General features: G+C 43.9%; 1 long non-coding RNA gene across 2 annotated transcripts in view; it reads right to left on the bottom strand.

The window, feature by feature from the left end:
* Positions 1–980: 980 nt before the first annotated feature.
* Positions 981–26,841, bottom strand: part of LOC137519615 (uncharacterized) — a 38,851-nt gene continuing 12,990 nt past the window's right edge. For both annotated transcript variants that reach the window (XR_011021035.1, XR_011021034.1), the window contains exons 2-3: positions 4,662–4,779; positions 981–1,383 (exon numbers count right to left, since the gene is read on the bottom strand). This is a non-coding gene — a long non-coding RNA (uncharacterized lncRNA). The remainder of the gene's footprint in view (positions 1,384–4,661; positions 4,780–26,841) is intronic.

Raw genomic sequence — 26,841 nt, 5'->3', positions numbered from 1 at the left:
CCCTGGCCACGTGCATCCTTGATCACGCTCCCCGTTGACAACCTGCACATGCGCAGGGTGGGGATGGGAGTGCGATCGAGGATACGGGCGGCGAGAGCCGTGCAGGCGCAGTAGACAACGACTGGCCAGAAGCCAGAAACAAAGCTAGCTCGCTGTGGGGACCAGAGGATTGTTTTGGCCAGTAGAAGCCTTAGGTGAGGCAAGTTAAACTTTTTTTTTATCCTCAGTTAAAGAGAAACTGTAACTAAGAATTGAACTTCATCCCAATCAGTAGCTGATACCCCCTTTCCCATGAGAAATCTTTACCTTTTCTCAAACGGATCATCAGGGGGCGCTGTATGGCTGATATTGTGGTGAAACCCCTCCCACAGTGTGATGTCAGCGCCTCACAGCTCTGAGGTCCTGACATCACACTGTGGGAGCCTTGTTGCATTGTGGAAAATTACAGCTGTTTCCAACTGCCAAAAAAGCAAGCAGCATCTCCTTCCACTGACATCACCTGCCAGCAGTAAAAATATCCCCATGTGTAATATGTTGGCGCTTTATAAATACAATAAATAAAAATAAATGTCTGAATGTAAATCAGGGAGAGGAAAGATTTTACAATGAGCAAACATTGACTAAATCATTTATGCATAATTATTGTAAAAATTAACTTTTTTTATTACATTATTTTCACTGGAGTTCCTCTTTAAGGTTCCCTTTAAGGAAAACAATCAATGCACTTACCGCCACCAGAAACAATTACCTTTATAAATAAGGTTATTGTACAAGGATGCTCTCGCTCAAACAGGTCAGCAAAGACGTTCTCATCCGTTAGCAGACCACCTTTTCTTCACAAGCAGGCCCTCTAAACGTTTATCTTTTTTATGCATTAACGCCCATCGCTAGTTTATTTACATTAAGTTGATCACTTTCAGATGGTGTCTAAAAAAAAACATAAAATGAATACAGATTCCCTTTATGTATGTTGACTTCTTAAAGGCTTAGCAAGCCTAACGGTTTATTCATAAACACCAAACATGTGTCTTATATACAAACAATATCCCTCCAATGTGCTTCCAATTATAATGAGAGGAGACATATGCCAGAACAAGGCTTTCCCCATTGTTCCCAATGTCTGAGCAGATCTGTTGTCATAATGAGCAAATATTAGAAACTAAAGATTATATTAAACCCGAGAAACGGGCTCCAAGGGCTGCGGCGCTTAACACATCTGTAACTTGGACGGGAGTCTCGCATTCCGACTATACGTCTCTCGCGGTTCCCACTTACTATGGAAGGGTTGTCTGTCCAACAACAACAATGGCTTGGCTCCGGCTTAAAGAATCCGACGTGGAGGATAAATATTAGCACACATTTTCTTTTTAAAGTCCGTCCAAGCTGAAGTATAGACAAATAACGAAAACACACACAAAAAAGTGTTATTGATTTATAAAATGCGATTTAGTTTCCACGGCATCTGCTAAAGCCCCTCAAGCACCTCACATCCCCCCCTCCCCCCGCTTTTTCTAACACTACATCACCTGGGATTCAGTTAATAATAATGCGTGGGGAATTCTGGCGCTTCATGCAAAAATAAAGCGCCAGGATATTTGTGGTGGAGACCTTAATTTTGGTGCCGAAGATCGGCTGTGATATATTGGTTAGGCACAGAGGACAACTGAAGATTAGGTATACATGAGGTTAAGGGATAGGGTAGGGAGAGGAGAGTTTTAGTTTTTAAGATTAGGGTTAGACATAAGGAAGGGGTGAATGGTGAGACAGTTATAGGTCAGGGAGGGGTTAACATACTGCTAGGCTTTCAGGAGGGAGATTTAGCAAAAAGAGGATCAGTTAAAGAGATAGTGTAGTGACATATAGCGGAATGCAGTAAATTATTCAGGATAACAACTTTAAGGCCTCTTGCAAACTACATGCGAATCCGATTTTTTTTTTATACAATCCGATTATTGAGTCCTATTAAAAAAAGTACTGCATGCTGTTACGTTTTTTAATCATAATCAAAAATCGGATAGTGTAAAAAAAAAATCAGAAACGCATGTAATATGCAGGAGGGCTTATGGTAATTATCCTGGTTTTAGCATCAGAAACAATTCCTATATCTCATATATTGCTGTATATTGGTATCTATACCACTGAGCCTAGCCTAGGCTGTTTATTATGTGAGAAACCCCCCTTCCCCATAGCATTCTGGGAAACCAGAGATCATTCTACTGTCTCAGTTATGAACATTCCACAGACATCACCTGCCAGTACTAAAGCTGTCACCACCAGTGCTAAATGTCAGAATGTAACTCGAGTATACCCTGCCACATATACATTTGTGACAGTGGCGTAGCTAAGGAGCTGTGGGCCCTGATGCAAGTTTTACATTGGGGCCTCCAAGCACTCTATACATTGATATGGCGCACTAAAACCTGCCAATGGCAACTACAGTGTTAGAGGTGCAAGAAGGTGATGGGGAACAGTTTGTTAATGATTACCACTATTCAAAGTATCTATAGAAGTGATAATTATAAGCACAGGACCAATAGAGAGCTAATACTGTCGTTGAGGGAGGGCCCTTCAGGGCCCCTATGGCCCAAGGACCCCGATGCGGTCGCTACCTCTGCACCCCCTATTGCTACGCCCCTGATTTATTAGGAGTCCTCCATAATTGTCCATACGAGCTTTCTAATCATTCCATTACACTTTTAATTAACCAGAAATCTTTTTTTCAGATTTAAAGAGAATCTGTACTGTAAAATTAAAAAGCATACAATAAAAAGCATACCATTCTATTAATTATGTTCTCCTGGGCCCCTCTGTGCGGTTTCTGCCACTCCCTGCTGCAATCCTGGCTTGTAATTGCCATTTCTATGCAGTGTTTACAAACAAAAGACATAGCAAGTGAAAGGCTGAGAGTAGCTCAGTGTGTGAGTCATTCAGAGTGTGCAGGGGGCCTGGAGAGGGTGTGTATAGCTTCTATCCAATCACAGGCAGCACAGCACATTCCAGCCTTACTGCCTTAGCCCGACAGAGGAGAGAAGATTAGATCATATAACAGAGATAGTACAGCCACTGTGCAACTAGGAAAGGCTGCAGTAAGACAGAGCACATTAGAACAGCTATAGTAACTTATATGATAGAAGAAATAAGGCTCAACATTTTGTTACAGAGTCTCTTTAATGTGATTCATTAGTTTTAATCTCAAAGATTTCTACAATTCGTTATCTTTGATAAATTCAAATACCTCCTGAGCCTCACCCAAGGAACTCCTGGACAACATGTACCGTGCCTTGAGATGGAGCGATGTATCTGGTGTGGCACTGCCAGCATCATCATTCTGTTCAGACCAAAAACGGGGAGGGGCAAGGACATGAAAAAGCGGGAGATATGCTACATAGTCTGGCTGCAGGGGAAACTGATTTACAGCCCTGGATTATTATTAATCCTTATGCTGGGCAAACAAGAGAAACAGCCAAAGTGCGATTGGGACTCTACATACACATGTTTATCTTATCATGTGGCTTTAGGTACCCTTTAAAGTGGACCTGAACACAGCACTTACTCTCTGCTCTAAAAGATAAGCATCAGCATAATAGCCTTTAAAGAAAAATATGTATTTGTTACAGCTGATACAAATCCTGCAATACATTTGCAGAGTATCTACTTCCTGATTTCAAGGAAGCAGACAAGAGGGTTAACTTCCTGTGTATACAAAATAGCTGCTCTACCGAAGCAGCCAGCTGACACAACTGAAAGATCAAATTACAGTTGTCATTAGTCACAGATGAGGGGGAATTAGACAGGCTAAACTCTCTAAATATATACAGGGTGCATTTCTCTCTTTTTTCCCTGTGCCCTGTGCAAGAGTTCAGGTCCACTTTATTAAGCCTCAAAATGTTATCCTTTTGGAGTGAATTTTCTCCCTTTACAGGGTTCTGATAGCAATATTTGTGCGCCTCGTACAAGATTAGACTGTGCTTCTGTCTCTTGCTTTGAACCATAGCCTGTGTTTGTTGTTAAGGGGGATAAGAAAAAAGATCTCTTCTTCCGATTCAAGTCACTTCCTACCATACATCTGTTCTGAATGCTAATTTGTTATTGCTCTGTTCCATACCTTATACTTATTGTCTTCCTATCCCTTGGTACTTCCATGCAGCTCCGATCCCCTCCCCTCTGCCTTCATCCTTATCCAGCACACTTATCATGTCATCTGGGCTTTGCTATATATAACCAGATGAAATGAGGGAGATGGGAATCTCAGAGCACAAGTCAGAAAACACCAAGAAGTTTTTCTTCCTGGATAAAGCTGCATCTCCACATCGCACTTTCACTCACAGAAAGAGCTTGAACTTCACTTGCAAGTGGTCCATGTTGTGTAATATGCCACATGTTTACAAGACGAGTGGACACATAGCCTAACTATGCAACGTCTTCTCCAAATAAGATCTATAAAAAATGATTGAGATTGTTTTCCGTCAAGTGTGATCATGATATGCAATGGAAAATCTCCACTGAATAGCATTGCATGAGTTGTTATTATTAAAGAGGAGTTTACAGCCGTAAAATCAAATTCCTATTACTCACATCTCTGTTTATTATGTAGTCTACATCCTGACCCTGCATTGCAAGCATTCAAATATAATCATAAATGTGTCTGCTGAGAATCTTACCTCAATCAGCCTGGCTTTTTTCTTCGTACATTGCCGGGGAGAGGGTAGCTTGTAATCGTCCCTTCCCACATTCCTGCTCCATGCTGATTGGCTGAAGGCAGTTCAGTGTGACATAAAGCTGAGAAGGGAAATAGAAGATAAATCATGTGAAAGTACAGTTCTGTTCACACCATTTCAGGCAGAGGAGAAAAAAATAAAAAAAAAGAATAAGGTAGGAAAGTACATCAGGATTGGCTTCAGTCAGAGGCAAGAAAAGATGGAAAATGCCTGGAACAGTTTTCGCTTGATTTATTATAAAACATTCACTGAAATCAAAATGTGGACAGTACAATACATATGTTATGTAAGTAGAACAAGTATCTATCTACTTATATATGTGTTTGTTTTTCCTGGGATAGTATGGCTGACCCTCATGCTTTAAAGGGTCTACATAATAAAGAAGAAAGCAAACATGGTCCCACGTCGGCATCTGTGCACACTGCCTGCCAGGTCCCCAGGTCTCCTAGTCCCCCATGCCCGTATAGAGTGTAAGGGCAGCAGAGCTTATACTTACCTGTACGCTGGCACGTGTCTTCTTTCCACTGCCATGCTCTCCTTCCCATTTCTTCTCTCCCAGGGAGTCTGTGTCCCATGACAAATGCTATATAGAGGTCAAACACTAGGGGCACTGTAGCGCATACCTTATGTGACCCCTAGAGGCCTCCAGTGGTTGGCCCTATAGCGGTTGTGACGTGACGTCGGCTCTGTGGAAGAGAAGAGGCCAGGAGAAGCGTCCGGCAGTGGACATGGGAGGAGGCGGGCCAGTGGACAGGTGTGTGTAAGCTTTGCTGCAAACACTGCACATTGTGAAATCGAACGTTGCTAGAAACGTACTGCTGATCAAGCAATATCTCCAATTGGCGCAAACACACAAATTGACCGATTTCGGACCAAAACTGATTGATCGAGAATCGTTTTTTGGCATTGACTTCTAGCAGATTCAATCTAATGATTGAATTGGCTGGATATCGATTACAAAAAACAACCAATACATGACCACAACTGTATGTATGGTTAGTGTCATCTATTACCTGATCTGGATTATTATAGCCTAGTATACCCCAAAGCAAAGTCTGTAAGAATATCTAATCAGTAGCCTGGTGGCACTTGGATGCAGTGATTGGCTCGGCTTCTCTTCATTCACATCATCAGGCCCCGCCCATCCTCCTCCTTGCCAGCGCAAATGAACAGGCTATTGAGGAGGCGTGAAGGTGAATGGAGTGTAATGTCATGATGTGAGAGAAGAGGGGTGGAGCTAGCCACTGTTTTCACATCAAGCTCAGTGTGACCAGACTGGTAATAGGATTTGCATGAAGCTTGCATTGGGGGTTACCACACTGTACTAACCTGGATTAGGTAACTGATGGCATGGCAACAAATGTACTTGTACCATAAATGCATTAAATCACCTCTATATGGGTCCCTAATCAATATTGACCTTTTAATGCCTGTCTTCACTTAAGCAATCCTGTTTTTACTGTTTCAAACTCCTCTCCTTCCAGAACAAACTGTACAAGTTCTAATATTGCTGCATTCTAATAGAAAGCTTTGTTCATAGGACTTGCAAGCCAAGTCTGATCATTGCTCAGTGTTATTCTTCCTTTTTCTGTAGGTCCAACCTACTTCCTAGTAAGAAACAGGGACATGTAAATACAACTTTCTACAGAAATGGACACCTTGACACCTGCATACTGATCAAAATTAATTTTGTACAGTATGTATTTTGTAATGTAAACTGTGATCCATTCGCCATTAGCACGAAAGTACAGTACGTGCAAAAAGGCTTGCTCCAGAGGTTCCCTTAAGTTTGAAATTTCTTAGAAAGTGTGTCTGTAGAAGGTTAGTCAGGAAAGTTTTTACACTAACCCTATGCACAGTTGTAAAACTCCCCCTGTATAGAGAGGCAATAAACTTATTACCTCTTCCTAGTTTGCCAGATCTAAATTCTCAGATCTGAGGAACACAAAGAAGCTGATAAGAAGTCAGGAACCAGAGGGGTCATAAACAGTTAACTGCCAAAAGCAGCATCCCCTATATTCTGTCAACAGGAAGATAAGCCTGAATGTCACCTTTAAAGAGGAACTCCAGTGAAAATAATGTAATAAAAAAGTGCTTCATTTTTACAATAATTATGTATACATGATTTAGTCAGTGTTTGCCCCATGTAAAAGCTTTCCTCGCCCTGATTTACATTCTGACATTTATCACATGGTGACATTTTACTGCTGGCAGGCGATGTCACAGGAAGGAGATGCTGTTTGCATTTTTGGCAGTTGGAAACAGCTGTAAACAGCTATTTCCCATAATGCAACGAGGTTCACAGACAGGAAATTGCCAGGATTATGGTTCTCACAGTTTCCTGTGGGAGGGGTTTCACTGCAATATCAGCCATACAGAGCCCCCTGATGATCCATTTGTGAAAACGAATAGATTTCTCATGTATAAGGGGGTATCCGCTACTGATTGGGATGAAGTTCAATTCTTGGTCACGGTTTCTCTTTAAATAGACTCTGTAACATTTCATTTTCAGCCTTATTTCTTGTATCCAATAAGTTCCTATACCTGTTCTAATGTGGTCTGGATTACTGAAAACTTTTCTAGTTGCACTGTCTCTGTAATATATCTAATGTTCTTTTCTTTGTCAAGCTTTGTCAAGCCAGGGAGGAATATGCTACCTCTGCTGTGAGAGGGAGAAGTTATGCACGCCCCCTCCAGGCTCTGTGTGCTTTGTTTTCTACTCACAGACAGAGCTCTCTGAGGGGGAAGGGAGCTGCCTGTCTCATGCTGAGAACTGTGAGAATCCCAGACTGGAGTGCAGATAATTCTCAATGTAATAAAAACTTGTAGCATACTGTAACATGAGATATATACAAACATCACTTCCTGGTTAGCGGCCATGTTTTTCGTTTGTAAACACTGCCTAAAACTGGCGATTAAAAGCCAGGATCGTGGTGGGGAGCGGCAGAAACTACAAAGAGGGGCCCAGGAGAACATAATGAATAGAATGGTATGCTTTTTATTGTAAGAATTTGAGAGTACAGATTCTCTTTAAGTCAACTAGAAACAAACAATAACAGTTCTCTATCAGAATTCTATATTTTTATTCATGTTTACTACACGAAAACGAGTGGGACCGTCACTGGCTAAAATATCAATGTCCCAGACTGACTATGGTAACGGTAGCACCTTCTACCACAGAGGTAGGGATTCTCTGTTATAAAACATAACTACACTGTGTTTGATATTTATGAACATATCACTTAGGAGAAAACTCAGGAAAAAAAGTTAATTGAACAAGAGCCACAGGGCCATATGCAATTCACTTTTTCACCTAAGTTTTCTCCTGGGTGATATTTTCACACCTTGTAAATAAAATGCCTTCTACACCATCAACAAGCAAATACTCAAGATAATTTTGCCAGTACTTTTTCATCTTATTTTTGGTACTTTTTCCATTGCAAATAGTTAAAAGGTTATTTTAATTCGAAGATGAAAAATTATCTCCTTGGAGAAAACTCCGGAGAAAAAGTGAATTGCATATGGCCCTCAGTGTTTTTAAAAAGAAGAAATAACATTTGAAGAAGACTTATAGAAAGTGCAGGTCTTCTTGGAATATATTTCATTACTTTTTAAGTTGAGAATGTTGGTGCCTCCCCAACAAGGACCAAAATTATCCTAAATGAATTAGTATCAGAGGCGTATCTAGAAGGGTGCAGGCATGGCTCATGCCTTGGGCGCCACAGCACTAAGGGCGCCATGCTTGCTCCTGTGTTGCACAACCATGCCTGCCCCGTGCCTCCCCGTCACTCAGCCCTCAAATCTGATTGATTCTGTTATCTGGGGAACATGACAGAGAGAAAATAAGAAGAGATATTTCCAAAAGAATAACTTCAGCAATATGCCAAGCAAAAAAATATATGCAACCATAACACATGTACATGGGAAAGGATGCTTTTTTTGGAGTGGAAGGGTGCTGTAACTGGAGGGGGGCGCAATTTCAGTGTTTGCCATAGGCCCTATATTACCCAGATACGCTCCTAATTAGTATGCAGGTTGAAACAGGGGACACTGTTTATATTTTTGTCAATTTTGCCCAATCAAAGTTTGATTCACAGCAAAATAATTGCATAACTGAAGTTTGCCTTCTTAAAAGTTGGTATTTGCGATTATTCAGGTTGGGGTCAGCATATGATGTCTCCCACAATGCATCACTGCGAATATGCAAATCATCTCTTTCTTGTCCCTGATATCTATTAGCTAAACACACCTCCAGAACCACTGGAATTCAATGATGTGTTAGCTTGTTAATACAGTGGTTTGCAAAAGTATTCGGCCCCCTTGAAGTTTTCCACATTTTGTCATATTACTGCCACAAACATGAATCAATTTCATTGGAATTCCACGTGAAAGACCAATACAAAGTGCTGTAAACGTGAGAAGTGGAACGAAAATCATATATGATTCCAAACAGTGGCTAAATAGTGTACTGGTTAAGGGCTCCACCTTTGATATGGGAGACCAGGGTTCGAATCCTGGCTAGGTCAGTTCCTATTCAGTAAAAAGTTTAAGGCAAGACTCCCTAACACTGCAGGGTGGCCTCTTGAGCGCGTCCCAGTGGCTGCAGCTCTTGAGTGCTTTCAGTCCAACAGGAGAAAAGCGCTATACAAATGTTCAAATAATAATTATTATTATTATAACTGCAAAGTGGGGTGTGTGTAATTATTCAGCCCCCTGAGTCAATACATTGTAGAACCACCTTTTGCTGCAATTACAGCTGCCAGTCTTTTAGGGTATGTCTCTACCAGCTTTGCACATCGACAGACTGAAATCTTTGCCAATTCTTCTTTGCAAAACAGCTCCAGCTCAGTCAGATTAGATGGACAGCGTTTGTGAACAGCAGTTTTCAGATCTTGCCACAGATTCTTGATTGGATTTAGATCTGGACTTTGATTTGGCCATTCTAACACATGGATATGTTTTGTTTTAAACCATTCCACTGTTACCCTGGCTTTATGTTTAGGGTCGTTGTCCTGCTGGAAGGTGAACCTCCGCCCCAGTCTCAAGTCTTTTGCAGACTTCAAGAGGTTTTCTTCCAAGATTGCCCTGTATTTGGCTCCATCCATCTTCCCATCAACTCTGACCAGCTTCCCTGCCCCTGCTCAAGAGAAGCACCCACAAAAGCATGAATCTGCCACCACCATATTTGACAGTGGGGATGGTGTGTTCAGAGTGATGTGCAGTGTTAGTTTTCCGCCACACATAGCGTTTTGCATTTTGGCCAAAAAGTTCCATTTTGGTCTCATCTGACCAGAGCACCTTCTTCCACATGGTTGCTGTGTCCCCTACATGGCTTGTGGCAAACTGCAAATGGGACTTCTTATGCCTTTCTGTTAACAATGGCTTTCTTCTTGACACTCTTCCATAAAGGCCAACTTTGTACAGTGCACGACTAATAGTTGTCCTCAAGGACAGATTCCCCCACCTAAGCTGTAGATCTCTGCAGCTCGTCCAGAGTCACCATGAGCCTCTTGACTGCATTTCTGATCAGCGCTCTACTAGTTCGGCCTGTGAGTCTAGGTGGACGGCCTTGTCTTGGTAGGTTTACAGTTGTGCCATACTCCTTCCATTTCTGAATGATCGCTTGAACAGTGCTCCGTGGGATGTTTAAGGCTTTGGAAATCTTGTTGTAGCCTAAGCCTGCTTTAAATTTCTCAATAACTTTATCCCTGACCTGTCTGTTGTGTTCCTTGGACGTCATGGTGTTGTTGCTCCCAATATTCTCTTAGACAACCTCTGAGGCCGTCACAGAGCAGCTGTATTTGTACTGACATTAGATTACACACAGGTGCACTCTATAGCACTCATCAGGCAATGTTTATGGGCAACTGACTGCACTCAGACCAAAGGGGGCTGAATAATTATGCAAACCCCACTCTGCAGTTATTTATTTGTAAAAAAATGTTTGGAATCATGTATGATTGTCGTTCCACTACTCACGTGTACACCACTTTGTATTGGTCTTTCATGTGGAATTCCAATAAAATTGATGGAAAACTTCAAGGGGGCCGAATACTTTTGCAAACCACTGCATTACAGAGACACAATAATCCAACATGCATATGGACTGTTTTGGATTGGTTGATCCTCATTGGCTGATCCTCATCAGTGCATGGCATGAATACATATGGCTCTATAAGGGAAGGACTTGAAACACCCAGAGTCATGGATTGCCCAGCAAGCTCATAGGAGTTCTGGCTCACCATGACGTTGCTGCGCAATCCGTAAAGCAAAATAATTGTAAAGGATGCCATGTCTAACCTACAGTTTATGAGTGATTCTAGGCATACTATGTAGTCCCCATATGCATATCACACCCTTTTTACTTCTCGTTTGCACACAAACACACACACACAAAACTCCGTGCTATCTCACCTTCTCTTGTGGCCTCTGGATCCCTCTGTCATCCCAACACAGGAAGTTTGACCATATTGATTTTTTCCAGCTACTACTGCAGGAAACTGCGAGATAACTGATCAAAGGTACAAGCATGTGTAAAATTAACTGACTTGAAATATTGTTGGGCCTTTGATCATCTGTCATCTTGTTGGGAGTTTTCTATAGAAGCTGCTGAAAAAAAGCCGAGCTGTGCAAAACGGTAAAACTATTGATTTTCCCCAATCAATTTGCACTCACGGAAATATTCATAGTTTAGCCGGTTAAGTAAACGTGGCATGTTATATTATATGAGCAGAATGGCTTTTCTTAAAAACTGCACCGATAACATGATGGTTTGGCTTGCACTGACATTGCCACTTTAAAGTGGGATTACAATCCTAAAACTAAAATTTCAGGAACTTCTCTAAAGCTATACATACACAGTACGTTTATGCGCCGGTATCGAGCCAGCGGCTCGATGACGGTGCGTCACCGCTCGTCCGCGCGTGCGCACGGATCGATTCCCGCTCGTCCCCGCGGGCGCTCCTTATCAGCCACTCGATTCCCCGCTATTGTCCACCCGCGGGGATAGAGCGGGGAATCTATCCGGCGGGTCATCGGACCTGTTGGATATTATCAATCGAGCCATCAGCGGCTCAATTGATAAGGAAGAATCTAACCGTGTATGTTCAGCATTAGACACTTAAAAGAATATTTAAAAGCATCCAAAGCATTCTTTGTGTGTAAAAACGTTTACTTTCACTACAGAAAGCAGTTCAGGCTTTCTTACCTCTGGCTAATCGGCAAATGTAATCATTGCTAGATAGGACACACTATCTGCCTGTGTCTTCATTCTGCTCCCTCCTACCTCCTTCTGCTGAATAAACACAGTATTCTCCTCAGATTTTTTTCCAGCCGGGTGGCATGAAAAAGTAGCTGGGTAGGGCGAGATGAGAGAATGCAGGGCCAGCGCTTCTCTGCACAACTCTGCTTAGGAGGAGGTGAGCCGATGTCAGCCGGGTGCTCACCAAAACTAGCCGGGTGGAGCACTGAAACACATTGCCCAGGCAATAGCTGAGTAACTTCAGCAGAAAAGGAGGGAGGCAGAGTGAAGGCACGGCCAGAGAGTGTACACTACATGGAGCATCAATGACGACTGCCCTTGTGTGGTTAATTCCCCCTAAGGAACTCAAAATGCGATGCCGAACCGCCAGGAACCGATCCTAAACACTTTTCTGCTTGGTGGTAGAAAAGCGTTTGCATCGGCTGAATGAGGCAACGCAAGCCGTCCACGTTAAAGAAGCCATAGGTATAAAAATACTATTAGGCAAAATTATTGTAGTTTCCAAAGTTTCTCTACAGCTTTGAGAATAACAATCCACAAGCACATTATTAACCCACAAACCACATATACACCCAGAATCGGCCAACTAAACTATAATAGCAGCTTACAGCCGTTGCTAATGTCCTCTTATCATATAAACTGGCAATTGCTCAACTCTTCGCCACCTGGCACAGAACCTATCAGCAGAATAACTCCAACACCACGACCTTGGAAACCTGAGGAGAACATCTGTGCAGGAAGAGGTGCAGAGGAGCACGGTGAAGTCATGGCAGAGCTCAGGGAAGGCTGAGGTCACTGCCAATGAGATACTGTTGGCTAACGATTGACTTGTCCCCATTTCCCGGAGTGCCGCAAAGTGGAGCCACTGAACTAGAATCCAGAAAGCTACACGCCAATGTGTTTCCGTGGTTTCTTCCGACACAATTTGCAGCAAGGCATGACAGAATACAACTAAAAATAACATGGACCTCTAATAAAGAGCATGTTGTAAGCAGATTTCTATAAACACGCGTGTTAACTTCTGGATCTGGAACGTTACTGTTTAATTGAGAACGTCTGGCTGCCTGCAACTATTTTGCCTGTGATTTAAAGCAATCCTGACGTGTAATAAAATATAAAATACTTACCTCATTAGTGGAAAGTCTCTGGGAAGTCCTGCTGCTGGCATAGTAGCAGCTGCTAACAAGTACCTGCTGATGATTGGTGGCTGTTGCTGGCACAGTGGTGAGATATTGCATTATGACCATAGGAGGCATATTGGATTATGACTATGGGAGGGATATTGGATAACTATGATGGGTATACTGGATTATGACTATGGGAGGGATATTGGATATTGCATTATGATGAGGATATTGGATTATGACTATGGGAGGGATATTGGATAACTATGATGGGTATACTGGATTATGACTATGGGAGGGATATTGAATATTGCATTATGATGAGGATATTGGATTATGACTATGGGAGGGATATTGCATTATGATGAGGATATTGGATTATGACTATGGGAGGGATATTGGATAACTATGATGGGTATACTGGATTATGACTATGGGAGAGATATTGCATATTGCATTATGATGGGGATATTGGATTATGACTATGGGAGGGATATTGGATAACTATGATGGGTATACTGGATTATGACTATGGGAGGAGTATTGGATTTTGCATTATGATGGGGATATTGGATTATGACTATGGAAGAGATATTTGATTATGACTATGATGGGGATATTGGACTAGAACTATGGAATACTAATCTATGACTAATCAGCGCTGCGTAATATGTTGGCGCTTTATAAATACAATAAATAAATATGACTTTGGTAAGGATTTTTAATTGTGAGCTCCACTGTGAGACAGTGGCCCATATGCAAATACATTTTTCTCCTGACTTTTCTCCTAGGTGAATTTTTTTTTATCTTCTGTTTAAAGGGACTCCGAGCACCTCTCATGGGCATGCCTTTAAGCCAGACGACTTCCAACAAAGTCATGCTATGACCCCTCTGGAGGAGCCTCTTGCAATGGCCATGCGTGTCACTTCCTCTTCCTGCTTCATTCAGTTATGCAATTCTCTAACAGAGAAGACAGGGGTGACCCGGAAGTTATAACATAGCCAAGATGGCAGCCGCGATTTTTAAACTGAAATCGTACGAAACTATTTGGTGTAGAACGGCGATTCAGGCATCGAATGAAAGCGGAGAACACAAGCTACAGAAAGGTATGCATCTTTAAGTACTTTGCAGTACTGGTCGTAGTCTCTTTAAAGCACCCATGAGAGGTGCTTGGAGTCCCTTTAAATATGTTTTCAATACTCTGCTATTGAAAAAGCACCAAAAAAGAAGGTGAAAAATTATTCACTTACTGTATTTGGAGTATTTTCTTGCTTTCTGGTGGTTTAAAAGGCATTTAATTGACAAGATGTAAAAATATCACCTGGGAGAAAAGTCAGGAGAAAAGTGAATTGAATATGGGCCTGTGAGTGATATGCTATGTAAATGCATACTAATTACACACAGTGCACTATTGCCCAGCTTGCAGAGCAAGCAAAACTTTATCTTACTGTCAGTTTTAGAAAATAGCACCATGCTGAAAATTATATATGAAAATATTATGCTTACTGTTATCAATATTATGGCAATATTGATCTGATAAATATATAATGCATATACATATCAGTTGCCTCAAAGTGAGGTTATATTAAAGAGCCACTGAACATCAATAATGCATTAAAGCTATTTCTTTATTAAACAGGATTTGCATGAATAAACCGCTCTAAATATTAAAAGGAAGCAAGGGAGTAAGGAATAGAGGAGGCTGGAGTTGCTGATGCCTCAGGAATGGTTACACAACTCTACTCGTAGCAAGAAGCCGATTAGTATGAGAAACATGGTTATGTTTGGTCCTTCTAATCTTCCATCCTATCTAGTGGTAGATGATAGTAGCTGCTACCAAAGCAAAATGCTGTTACCTTTAAAGGAATACTGTAGGGAGGGTTGGGGGAAATTGAACTTACCCGGGGCTTCTAATGGTCCCCCGCAGACGTCCTGTGCCCGCGCAGCCACTCGCCAATGCTCCGGCCCCGCCTCCGGTTCACTTCTGGAATTTCAGACTTTAAAGTCTGAAAACCACCGCGCCTTCGTTGCAGTGTCCTTGCTCCCGCTGATGTCACCAGGATAATACTGTGCAGGCACAGACCATACTGTGCCTGCGCAGTCAGGGGCATAACTAGGCCCCACCGGGCCCCCCTGCAGAAATTCTGAGCGCCCCCCCTGGGCCCGCTCGGGCCGTTTTGGGGGGCTGGAGGGGTCGCAGCATAAGGAGAAAGCCATGGCCACAGTCGGTGGGGAGGGGGGACATCCCCCCCCCCTCCCTCACCTCGGGGCTCTCACCAGCTCCCCAAAACGGCCCAGAGCGGGCCCCAGGGGGGAGCCCGGGCCCCCCACGGGAGCAGGGGCTGCAGGCCCTATTGTTACGCAGTATGCGTAACAGTGTGCGCAGTACACTCCTGGTGACATCAGTGGTAGTGAGGACACGGCAATGCAGGCGTAGTGGTTTTCAGACTTTAAGATCTGAAATTCCAGAAGTGAACCACCGGAGGTGCGGCCGGAGCATCAGTGAGTGGCTGAGTGGGCACAGGATGTCTGCAGGGGACCATTAGAAGCCCCGGGTAAGTTCAAGGGGAACTGAAGTAAGAGGTATACGGAGGCTGCCATATTTATTTCCTTTTAATCAATACCAGTTGCCTGGCAGCCCTGCTGGTCTATTTCTCTGCAGTAGTATCTGAATAACACCAGAAACAAGCATGCAGCTAGTCTTGTCAGATCTGACTTTAAAGTCTGAAACAGCTGATCTGCTGCATGCTTGTTCAGGGGCTATGGCTAATAGTATTAGAGGCAGAGGATCAGCAGGGCTGCCAGGCAACTGGTATTGCTAAAAAGGAAATAAATACGGTAGCCTCCATATCCCTCTCTCTTCCGTTGTCCTTTCAACTCATTTTCCCCCGACCCCCCTACAGTATTCCTTTAAGGCCGGTTTTACACCTAGCAGGTGCATTTGTGGTGTGATGCCCCACCCCCCGCACATCACACCGCAATGCATAAAATGTCAATCTTATGATCCTGTGACAGAGTGTGCTGACAGGGTCATATGCATAGCGCTACCCCCCGCACGCCACTCGCACGTCCTTTGCCGCCTCTCACCTACTTTGCTGGACAGGAAGTACGTCTCTGGGATTCCCAGGTTTCCCCCGTCGTATTCCCGCAGCCTCCAAGATGTTTAAAGCGGTATTAAACTCTGACATAATATTCAATAAAAATGTGCTTTCCTACTTTTTATAACCCATACCGTTATCATATTTGCTTTTGTGCATTATTCATTTAGAAATTACAAGTTCCCAAAGTACAGTTTATTTGCTCTAAAAGCTGCCATTGCATTTTTTCATAGCTAACGTATTTATATATTGTAATGTACCCAGTGATTATTTCTGAACTGTCTCTGATCTGCACACCATAGAAGTTTCAGCACTGTCAGGGAATGTTTGCATCCCTCTCTTGCTACAATTAAGTCAACACAAGATAATGTTGTCACCTCTTCGGATGCTGATCTGGCTTTCTATTGAGAAAGTAAGGCCTGTGTTTAACTGTTTGAATGCTGTTCTGCTCTAAAAAAAATTGAGGTAGTATATTATATGCTGTAAATAATCTTTAAAGCCAATGGGTACCACATTAAAAATAAAAAAGTCAGATACTCACCTAAGGAGAGGGAAGGCTCGGTCCTAATGAGCCTTCCCTCTCCTCTCCCGGTGCCCTCGGTGCTGCGCTGGCTCCCCCGTTCGCGTCCGCCGCCGCAGGCACTTCGGAGGTCTTCGGGAGCACTCGGGCTTCCGAAGACGCGCCGCTCCATACTACGCACACGCGAGTGCGTCATAGAGGGCGCTCGCGCATGCGTAGTATGGAGCGGCCCGTCTTCGGGAGCCCGAGTGCTCCCGAAGGCTTCCGAAAGCTCCCGAAGGCATGCGGAAGTGGCAGTATTTGACCGAACTGGTTGAATACTGCCACGGGGGATCCTGCGTGGGACCGGGCGCCGGGAGAGGAGAGGGAAGGCTCATTAGGACCGAGCCTTCCCTCTCCTTAGATGAGTATCCGACTTTTTTATTTTTTAAATGGTAAACATTCACTTTAAAGTGGTCTGAAACTCCGACATAACATTCAATAAATGCAGCATGCTGGATCTTTAGGCGATGTCAGGGGTCCCGTATAAATGCTAAATTCTTGCAAGAGGCAGTCTTCCAAGTTTAACCCAGCGTGTTCAAGTAGATTAAAGTGTACCTGAGACATTGTAATCAAAATGATTTATACTTACCTGTGGCTTCCTCCAGCCCTCTGCAGTCCATGGGCTCCCTCAGTATCCCTCCAGTTCCATGCATTCTGCAGCTGGCAGCCTGGGTAAAGTGCCCGACTCAGCCAGTCAGGGGTTGCTGCACATGTGCTGCCCTGGCTGTGGGGCCTCTTGGTCGTGCTCCCATTGCCAGGAACGTTGTACTGCTAACTGCACACATGCAGAACTGCGCGACCCTGGCCATGCGCCTCCTTACTCTCGCTTCCATAGCCAGGAGTGGCTATGGAAGCGAGAGCAAGGAGGCGCATGGCCAGGGTTGCGCATGTGCAGTAGTCCCCGACTATCGGGACCAACAGCGGCAGAACAGAGGTGATGAGACGGACACCAAGGCAGCCCACGGACTACAGGGGGCTGGAGGAAGCCACAAGTAAGTATAAACCCTTGTGATTGCAATGTCTGAGGTTTACTTAAAGGCAAAATAAGAAGAATACAAAACTGGTATATGACTGTAGATGTGATAGCAATAAGAAGTACAAAAGGCAATTGTGAGATATAAAATGATAGCAGAGCTAACGCTTGTCAGCCTGGAAAGTTTGAATCCAGTCAAACGATGCTGTGAATGTGCGGCCAATAATTCCTGTGTAATCACACCACTGTCTGCTGCCTCTTGTCATCATCTTATCTGCAGCCAGCAGTCCAGGGAGAGACTTCCGGACTACAAAGGGAGCGTCCCTCACAGACTATTCATGGAGCATGTGATGAGTTATAGATGGATTCAGAGTAAAAGTGCTCAGCATCCGTTAGTGGTGGAGGTGCAGTTGTTGTATGTGACGACTCAGTGGCCCAAGTGCTCAGTTACAGTATTTCCAAGACTAGTCAGCAAGTATGTAAGTCATCATATTCCCAATGCAGCTTTATATTTTCACACTTCTCCATTCAGAGCTGAATCTAATTAGTCCCAGAGAATTCTTCTTGTGGAGGGACAGACCCCATTTTAGAACAGAATCCCTCAGTCTGTCTTAGCTAGTTTACTACTCTTCTACAGATGAGGGGAAAGGGGGGAATTGCTATATGTACACCAGTTTGCAAAACTATTCGGCCCTCTTGAAGTTTTCTACATTTTATCATATTACTGCCACAAACATGAATCAATTTTATTGGAATTCCAAGTGAAAGACCAATACAAAGTGGTGTACACGTGAGAAGTGGAACAAACAGCATACATGATTCCAAACATTTAAAAAAACAACAACTGCAAAGTGGGGTGTGTGTAATTATTCAGCCCCCTGAGTCAATACTTTGTAGAACCACCTTTTGCTGCAATTACAGCTGCCAGTCTTTTAGGGTATGTCTCTACCATCTTTGCACATCTAGAGACTGAAATCCTTGCCCATTCTTCTTTGCAAAACAGCTCTAGCTCAGTCAGATTAGATGGACAGCCTTTGTGAACAGCAGTTTTCAGATCTTGCCACAGATTCTCGATTGGATTTAGATCTGGACTTTGACTGGGCCATTCTAACACATGGATATGTTTTGTTTTAAACCATTCCATTGTTGCCCTGGCTTTATGTTTAGGGTCATTGTCCTGCTGGAAGGTGAACCTCCGCCCCAGTCTTAAGTCATTTGCAGACTCCAAGAGGTTTTCTTCCAAGATTGCCCTGTATTTGGCTCCATCCACCTTCCCAACAACTCTGACCAGCTTCCCTGTCCCTGCTGAAGAGAAGCACCCCCAGAGCATGATGCTGCCACCACCATATTTGACAGTGGGGATGGTGTGTTGAGAGTGATGTGCAGTGTTAGTTTTCCGCCACACATAGTGTTTTGCATTTTGGCCAAAGAGTTCCATTTTGGTCTCATCTGACCAGAGCACCGTCTTCCACGTGTTTGCTGTGTCACCCACATTGCTTGTGGCAAACTGCAAACAGGAATTCTTATGCTTTTCTGTTTTGTTCTTGCCACTCTTCTATAAAGGCCAACTTTGTGCAGCGCACGACTAATAGTTGTCCTTTGGACAGACTCCCCCACCTGAGCTGTAGATCTCTGCAGCTCGTCCAGAGTCACCATGGGCCTCTTGACTGCATTTCTAATCAGCGCTCTCCTTGTTCGGCCTGTGAGTTTAGGTGGACGGCCTTGTCTTGGTAGGTTTACAGTTGTGCCATACTCCTTCCATTTCTGAATGATCGATTGAACAGTGCTCCGTGGGATGTTCAAGGCTTTGGAAAACTTTTTGTAGCCTAAGCCTGCATTAAATTTCTCAATAACTTTATCCCTGAATATATAGTCAGCGCAGGTCTATAGTAATACAGCTTTCGTCATTTTCTGGTATACAGGATCTTCATTGCTTGTGTGGACTTTTGGACATTGTCCTTCTCGGCTGCAGTCGCCTTCTGCCTTGGCGCTGACACTTGTTGTTTGTTAATAACTTTATCCCTGAACTGTCTGGTGTGGTTCTTTGGACTTCATGGTGTGTTCAGAGTGATGTGCAGTGTTAGTTTTCTGCCACACATAGCGTTTTGCATTTTGGCCAAAAAGTTCCATTTTGGTCTCATCTGACCAGAGCACCTTCTTCCACATGTTTGCTGTGTCCCCCACATGGCTTGTGGCAAACTGCAAACGGGACTTCTTATGCTTTCTGTTAACAATTCCTTTCTTCTTGCCACTCTTCCATAAAGGTCAACTTTGTACAGTGGGAAGATTGAAAAACATCCGGCACTGCATTGAAGAAATTTTCACATTTATTGTAGACTCGTGCTCAAAAATGTTAGAATGCATACAGCAAACAATTCAACAAGAAGAACAATACTGTCCTACCATAGGTGCTTGGATGGCAGTGGGTGCTGGGTGTGATACGGGCAGCCTGACGGCCGTTTCGCACGGCGGTGCTTCTTCTAAGGCTCAACCACCCAACTTTGTACAGTGCATGACTAATAGTTGTCCTATGGACAGAGTCTCCCACCTGAGCTGTAGATCTCTGCATGGGTCACCATGGGCCTCTTGACTGCATTTCTGATCAGCGCTCTCCTTGTTCGGCCTGTGAGTTTAGGTGGATGGCCTTGTCTTGGTAGGTTTACAGTTGTGCCATACTCCTTCCATTTCTGAATGATCGCTTGAACAGTGCTCCTTGGGATGTTCAAGGCTTTGGAAATCTTTTTGTACCCCACGCCTGCTTTGAATTTCTCAATAACTTGATTCCTGACCTGTCTTGTGTGTTCTTTGGACTTCACGGTGTTGTTGCTTCCAATATTCTCTTAGACAGCCTCTGAGGCCATCCCAGAGCAACTGTATTTGTACTGACATTAGATTACACACAGGTGCACTCTATTTAGTCATTAGCACTCATCAGGCAATGTCTATGGGCAACTGACTGCACTCAGACCAAAAAGGGCTGAATAATTACGCACACCCACTTTGCAGTTACTTATTTGTAAAAAATGTTTGGAATCATGTATGATTGTCGTTCCACTTCTCACGTGTACACCACTTTGTATTGGTCTTTCACGTGGAATTCCAATAAATTTGATTCATGTTTGTGGCAGTAATATGACAAAATGTGGAAAACTTCAAGGGGGCCAAATACTTTTGCAAACCACTGTAGTGTTCATAAGTTTGGCCTGTAGATGTCACTGTTCTAGTTGTTTACTGCATAAGATTAATCTATCTATACTGCTGTGGATTGTTGGTTTCTGTCCTGCCCTGGCTAGATGCATGTAGAAAAGACGCTGTTTGTGTAGATAATTGGTGAATCCAGTAAATAAACTTCGTTTTAGATATCCTACCTCCTGGCCTACCAAACACAACACTATGGCACATATGCAATTAAGTCTTTCACTTGAGTTATCTTCCAGGAGATAAATTTCATCTTCTCATTTAACTAACTTTTCAGCATTTTACAATTGAAAAAGTACCCACAAGTTGGTGAAAATATACCAGGGCTGTGGAGTCTGAGTCAAAGCAATTTTGGGTACCTGGAGTTGGAGTCGGTGGTTTCAGTAAACTGAGGAGTCGGAGTCGGATGATTTTTGAACCAAATCCATAGCCTTTGTAAAAATTAGACTAAGGAGTTAAAGTCGGAGCAATTTTGGGTACCTGGAGCTGGAGTCGGAGGTTTCATAAAATGAGGAGTCGGATGATTTTTGTACCGACTCCACAGCCCTGGTCAAATCCATAGCCTTGGTAAGCATTAGACTAAGGAGTCTGAGCAATTTTGGGTACCTGGAGTCGGTGGTTTCATAAACTGAGGAGTTGGAGTCGGATGATTTTTGCCCTGAAAAATACTATTAAATGTATTTCGAGTATTTTCTTGCTTGCAAGTAGCTTAAAGGGCATTTTATGACGAGCTGTGAAAATATTGCCTTGCATATCTCCCAACTTTTTCAGATCAGAAAGAGGGACACTTAAGCCACACCCCTGCCACATCTCTAACCAAGCCTCTGCCACACCCCAGACATGTATATTATAAAGATTTCATAAGAAATATATTTTATAATGCAAACCACGCTGGTCCTTTCTATTCTGGTTCATTTTCCTTCATATTAACATTTGAAAATAAGAAATATATCAATTTAACCTCCTGAGCATTACGCCGCTCAGGAGGTTTTGTTACTTTTTGCCCGATTTTTTAATAATTGTGCCTAATGGCTGTAAACCCTCTAGCTAGCACTAGGCTAGCTAGAAGAAGTCTCCGGCACCCCCCGATCGCCGCCGCTCCCACGTTTATACATTACCCAGCCTGGATCCAGTGATCGGCGCAGGCTCCCCGGACAGCTCCGGTCTTCACTATGGGGAGGATTGCAGATGACGTCATGATGTCGCCGATGTCATGCGCAAACCCTATCCTCCCCATAGAGAGACCGGAGCTGTGCCAGGAGGCTGCGCGATCGCTGGATCCAGGAGGGGGGTAACGTATACACGGGGGGGATCGGCAGGGATCCAGGGGTGCCGGACACTCTTACTAGCTAGCCTAGTGCTATCTAGAGGATTTACAGCCATTAGGCACAATTATTTATTTATGGGGGACTCCTGGGGCCACAGAGCGGTATGCCCGACACAGTGTCTGGCATACCGCTAAGGAGGTTAAAGGATGTGAATAATATTTACAGTCAATTAAACACATTTTTCTGTAGAAAAATACATAGATTTACACAGATCTGTACATCAGTCCTGAAAGCAGGACACATGAAAAAGAATGAGGGACAGAGGGAAGGGGTTCCAAAGAGGGACTGTCCCTCCAAAAGAGGGACAGTTGGGAGCTATGCCTTGTAAAAACTCAGGAGAAAAAGTGAATTGCATATGGACCCATGGATGTCAGGGTCCACTGCAGCAACACAGAAACATAAAAACCCTTGAGAACTCCAAAACTATGGCAGAGGTGGTGACATAGGCGAGTGTCCACACAATTAGTGGGCTCTGACAAAGTGGGGGAGCCCATAAGACATCTGTTAAGCCGGATACTCTTTGCACCCACTCTTTACAAGCTGTAATTACTGGACAGGAATCAGGGCTGTGGAGTCTGTGCAAAAATCATCCGACTCCAACTCCTCAGTTTATGAAACCACCGACTCCAGGTACCCAAAATTGCTCCGACTCCTTAGTCTAATGCTTACCAGGGCTATGGATTTGACCAGGGCTGTGGAGTCGGTACAAAAATCATCCCACTCCGACTCATTTTATGAAACCTCCGACTCCGGCTCCAGGTACCCAAAATTGCTTCGACTCCTCGACTCAGACTCTTTAGTCTAATTTTTACAAAGGCTATGAATTTGGTTTAAAAATCATCCGACTCCTCAGTTTATTGAAACCACCGACTCCAACTCTAGGTACCCAAAATTGCTACGACTCCTCGACTCCACAGCCCTGGATTTGATACAAAAATCATCCAGCTCCCGACTTCTCCGTTTATGAAACCACGACTCCCACTCCAACTCCAGGTACCCCAAATTGCTCCAACTCCTCGACTCCTATTCCACAGCCCTGGACAGGATTATAACACACTTGTTGGGTACTGTAAGTGCCTAAAGGGGCCCATACGCTGAGCCAATTAGCGGCTGATCGATCGAAATCGATCGATCGCAAATCGATCTGACATGCTGGAAAATCTAGGTCGATCTGTTGAGATTGCTTATCATTTTGCATTGGCCCTAATGGAAATCTGATGGTAAAAAAATGCCATCAGGGCTCTTTCCGACTAAGACGTTGCGTTAGATGCGATGTTAAGATCGCAGAACGTGCCCCTAATGCAACGCATGTGAGCTTTGAAGTTGGACGTTATATAGAGCCGCGTTATGCGTCTCTTGATGCGTCCATGATACATACTTTTTGACGCATACTATCGGACAAAAACTGCGCATGCGGCAAAAGACTGTGGAGAGCACGTGATCGGAACACTCCGCATCACGTGGTCCCGCCAGCCAATCGCAGCACAAAGCGGCCGCTCCAGGAAGTAAACACCACAGTGCAGTGAATATTAATTAGCCATGTGTCAAAAAACAAACAAAAAAAAACAGACATTACTGAGCATGTGCAAACAGTCTAACGCAGCAACATACGAGTATAACGCACAGCATGCTGCACTTTCATTTAACGTGCAGCCTTATACTCCAACGCAACGTGTGCACTGTGAACAGCCCATTGATTTTTCATTGCTGTGAGTTGGGCTGCGTTACAGGCTGCTCTAATGTGCGCCTGTAACGTCCCACTGTGAAAGCAGCCTTAAAGAGGCACTTTTAGCAATAACATGCCCACTAAAGAAAACACATATGTAAGTAGATAAATACTTCCTCTACTTACATAACAGATGTATTGCACTATCCGCGGTTTCCTTCCATATCATTTTTTATTATAAATATGTGGTCATTCTCTTCATGGCAGGGGCCATCTTGCTTCCTCCGGGTATATTCTCCCCCCCCCCCCCCCCCCCCGCACTCCCCTCCTCCCCGCACTTATCCTCAGCACAGCGGGGAGGAAAAGCTGCAGCTGGCAAAGACTCACGTAAAAATAGATCCAAGCGCTGTAGTTCCCCACTATACTCTCTGCACTACAACCGGCGGCAGTGCAGAGAGTATGGGGGGAACTGCAGCGCCTGGGAACATTATTCCTAGAGTCTGTGCGCTGCCTTTATCCTTCCCCAAAGATCTGTGCGGGGAAGAAGGAGAATGCGGCGGGCGGCAGTAGGGCAGAATGGGGGGCGCGGACATCACACTGGAGGAGGGGGGCAGAGGACAGTGACAGGAGATAGCCTCTGGCCCCCCTCCATGCGCTCTTACAGCGGCTACAACCACCGCAGACAAGGGGAGAGCAGGCGGCCAATCGCAGAGCAGAGAGATGATTGACAGAGGCTTTAGCCAATCAGCCTGCCTGTCATTTCTGTTCTGCGGCCTTGCGTCCTGCAGGCATGGGGAGAGAAAAACCTCCTAGGGAAAAAAGTAAGAAGGATTTTAAGTATTTGCATTGCCTTATTAGCAACCTTTTTGTGTATGTAATAGGCTAAAATCGAAAATTTATTTCACATATAATGCCTAACAGTTACTCTTTAAGCCTCATCTACACGCATAGATGAGGTTCCGATGGATCTCCCCACCGCCGCTTCCCTGCTCGTTCCCCGCGAGGGGACAATGGCAGGGAATAGAGCGGAAGATAAGCGGCGCCGGCGGGGACGAGCGGGGAATCGTATATCACACACGCGCGGGCGAGCGGAAGAGGCGATCCGGCGGCTAATCAAGCCACCGGATCGGAGCCTCATCTACGCGTGTAGATGAGGCTTAAGTGTTTCTATTTGTATGGACAAATCATCTGGATCACTCAGGAGCACAATGAAGTGTGGCTTATCACAGTATGCCTGCCAGTAACATTTGGTGACAGCTTTTTATTTTTTTTATTTTTTTATCTTTTATTGTATTAGCCTTGAATAGATGTCTGCAAGTTGGACTGACAGGCCTGTTACACACTTCCAATTACCAATTACTGATTGATTCTACCACCTCCATGTAGTATGAGGGTCAACAGATATTGAATTCTATGAGTAGAATGTGTAGGCAAACCCTCATACTATATGGAGGTGGTAAAATTGCTCAGTGATTAGCCAATCATGATTAAAAGTGTGTACCAGGCATAAAGAGGACCTGTAGTATTACTTGTACCTGTAGCTTATTTTTTTACAATATTCATTTATAGATTATTTAGTCAGTGTATGGGCATTGTAAAACCTTTCCTTATCCTGATTTACATTTTGAAATGTATCCCAGGTGGCGACATCTTTTATCCTGCCAGGTGATCTGTACGGAATGTTTGTTATGGAGAATTCTATGCACAGAGGGAGAAGCCGTTATTTACCACAATGCAAAGAGATTCACAGAAAGCAAACTGTGAGGACCAAGGTCATGACATCACACTGTGGGAGGGGTGTCACCGCAATATCAGCCATAAAGGACCCCCCCCCGATGATCTATTTGAGGAAATGTAGATTTCTTGTGGGAAAAGGGGTAATAGCTATTGCTTGGAATGAAGTTTAAAACTTGATTAAAGTTCCTCTCTAAAAGTGGCCATACATCAGCCAACCAACCAATTGACCATCTAATTAGATTAATATAATCAAATTGGATGAATACTGGTGCTGCCAAGTGCATGCCGGACGACAAAGCGACCAATTTCGGGATGGAAATTGGACGCACGGCCGATCGTGCATGCTGCAAGATGTCAGGCCGAAGTTGGTTGGTCGGGTGCGCAGCGGTACAGCGGTCGATTTTGTGAACGAGCAACAAGACGATGTCATGAAATGATTTTAAAACTAATACCATGGAGGAGAAAATAAAATGCAAGTGCCATTGACTTTATAGAAGGCAACAATGCAAGGAAAACACAAGCAATCTGCTATAGGCCGGCAGGCTGCATCCCCTGGTATGGAAGCCTTGAATTGTAGATAGCGGCTGCATGACACAAGTCACATGGCTAATAAAACTCAATGGATGGAATGCTAAAGCAGAATAACTATAAAACGTTTTCTTGTTAGCTATTAATAGTCCAACCATGCAAGGGAAAGATATCAGCAGTCCACACTCTAGAGTGAGGCTGGAAGTTTGGCAAACCACATATGTTGCCAGCATAAGAAGAGTACTCAGCTCATCACAGCTCCCGTAGATGTTGTTCACAGGATGGTAAAGCAGAATCTCTAAAATTTAATAAGGCCAACGTTCCCTTTAAAAGGCAACAAAATATCCCCCTGACCCCACAAGACTAACCAAAGATCAATGACATGGATGAAGATAATACCTAATGATAGTACCTACTGTAGTTCTGATAAATATTGTGGTAACCTTAAGTCGGACAATGTGGGAAAGAAGTACAACAAAGTCCCTAGTATCTGGCACCAGCGGGGTATCGCTTGATGCCGGATACATGTGCTTGCCAAACAAAGAACAAACCTCCCCCACTAAAATCTCACCAATCATCCAGCAATGTCTTGTAGCCTTCCTATTTCGGCATATTCTGTGCACAGAAGCCGGCATGTCACTGGAGACG

The sequence above is a fragment of the Hyperolius riggenbachi genome, chromosome 5 (genome assembly GCF_040937935.1).
Source record: "Hyperolius riggenbachi isolate aHypRig1 chromosome 5, aHypRig1.pri, whole genome shotgun sequence".
Classification (NCBI taxonomy): Eukaryota; Metazoa; Chordata; class Amphibia; order Anura; family Hyperoliidae; genus Hyperolius; species Hyperolius riggenbachi.
Note: the sequence above shows the minus strand (reverse complement) of the source record. Positions and strands in the feature narration are given on the sequence as shown.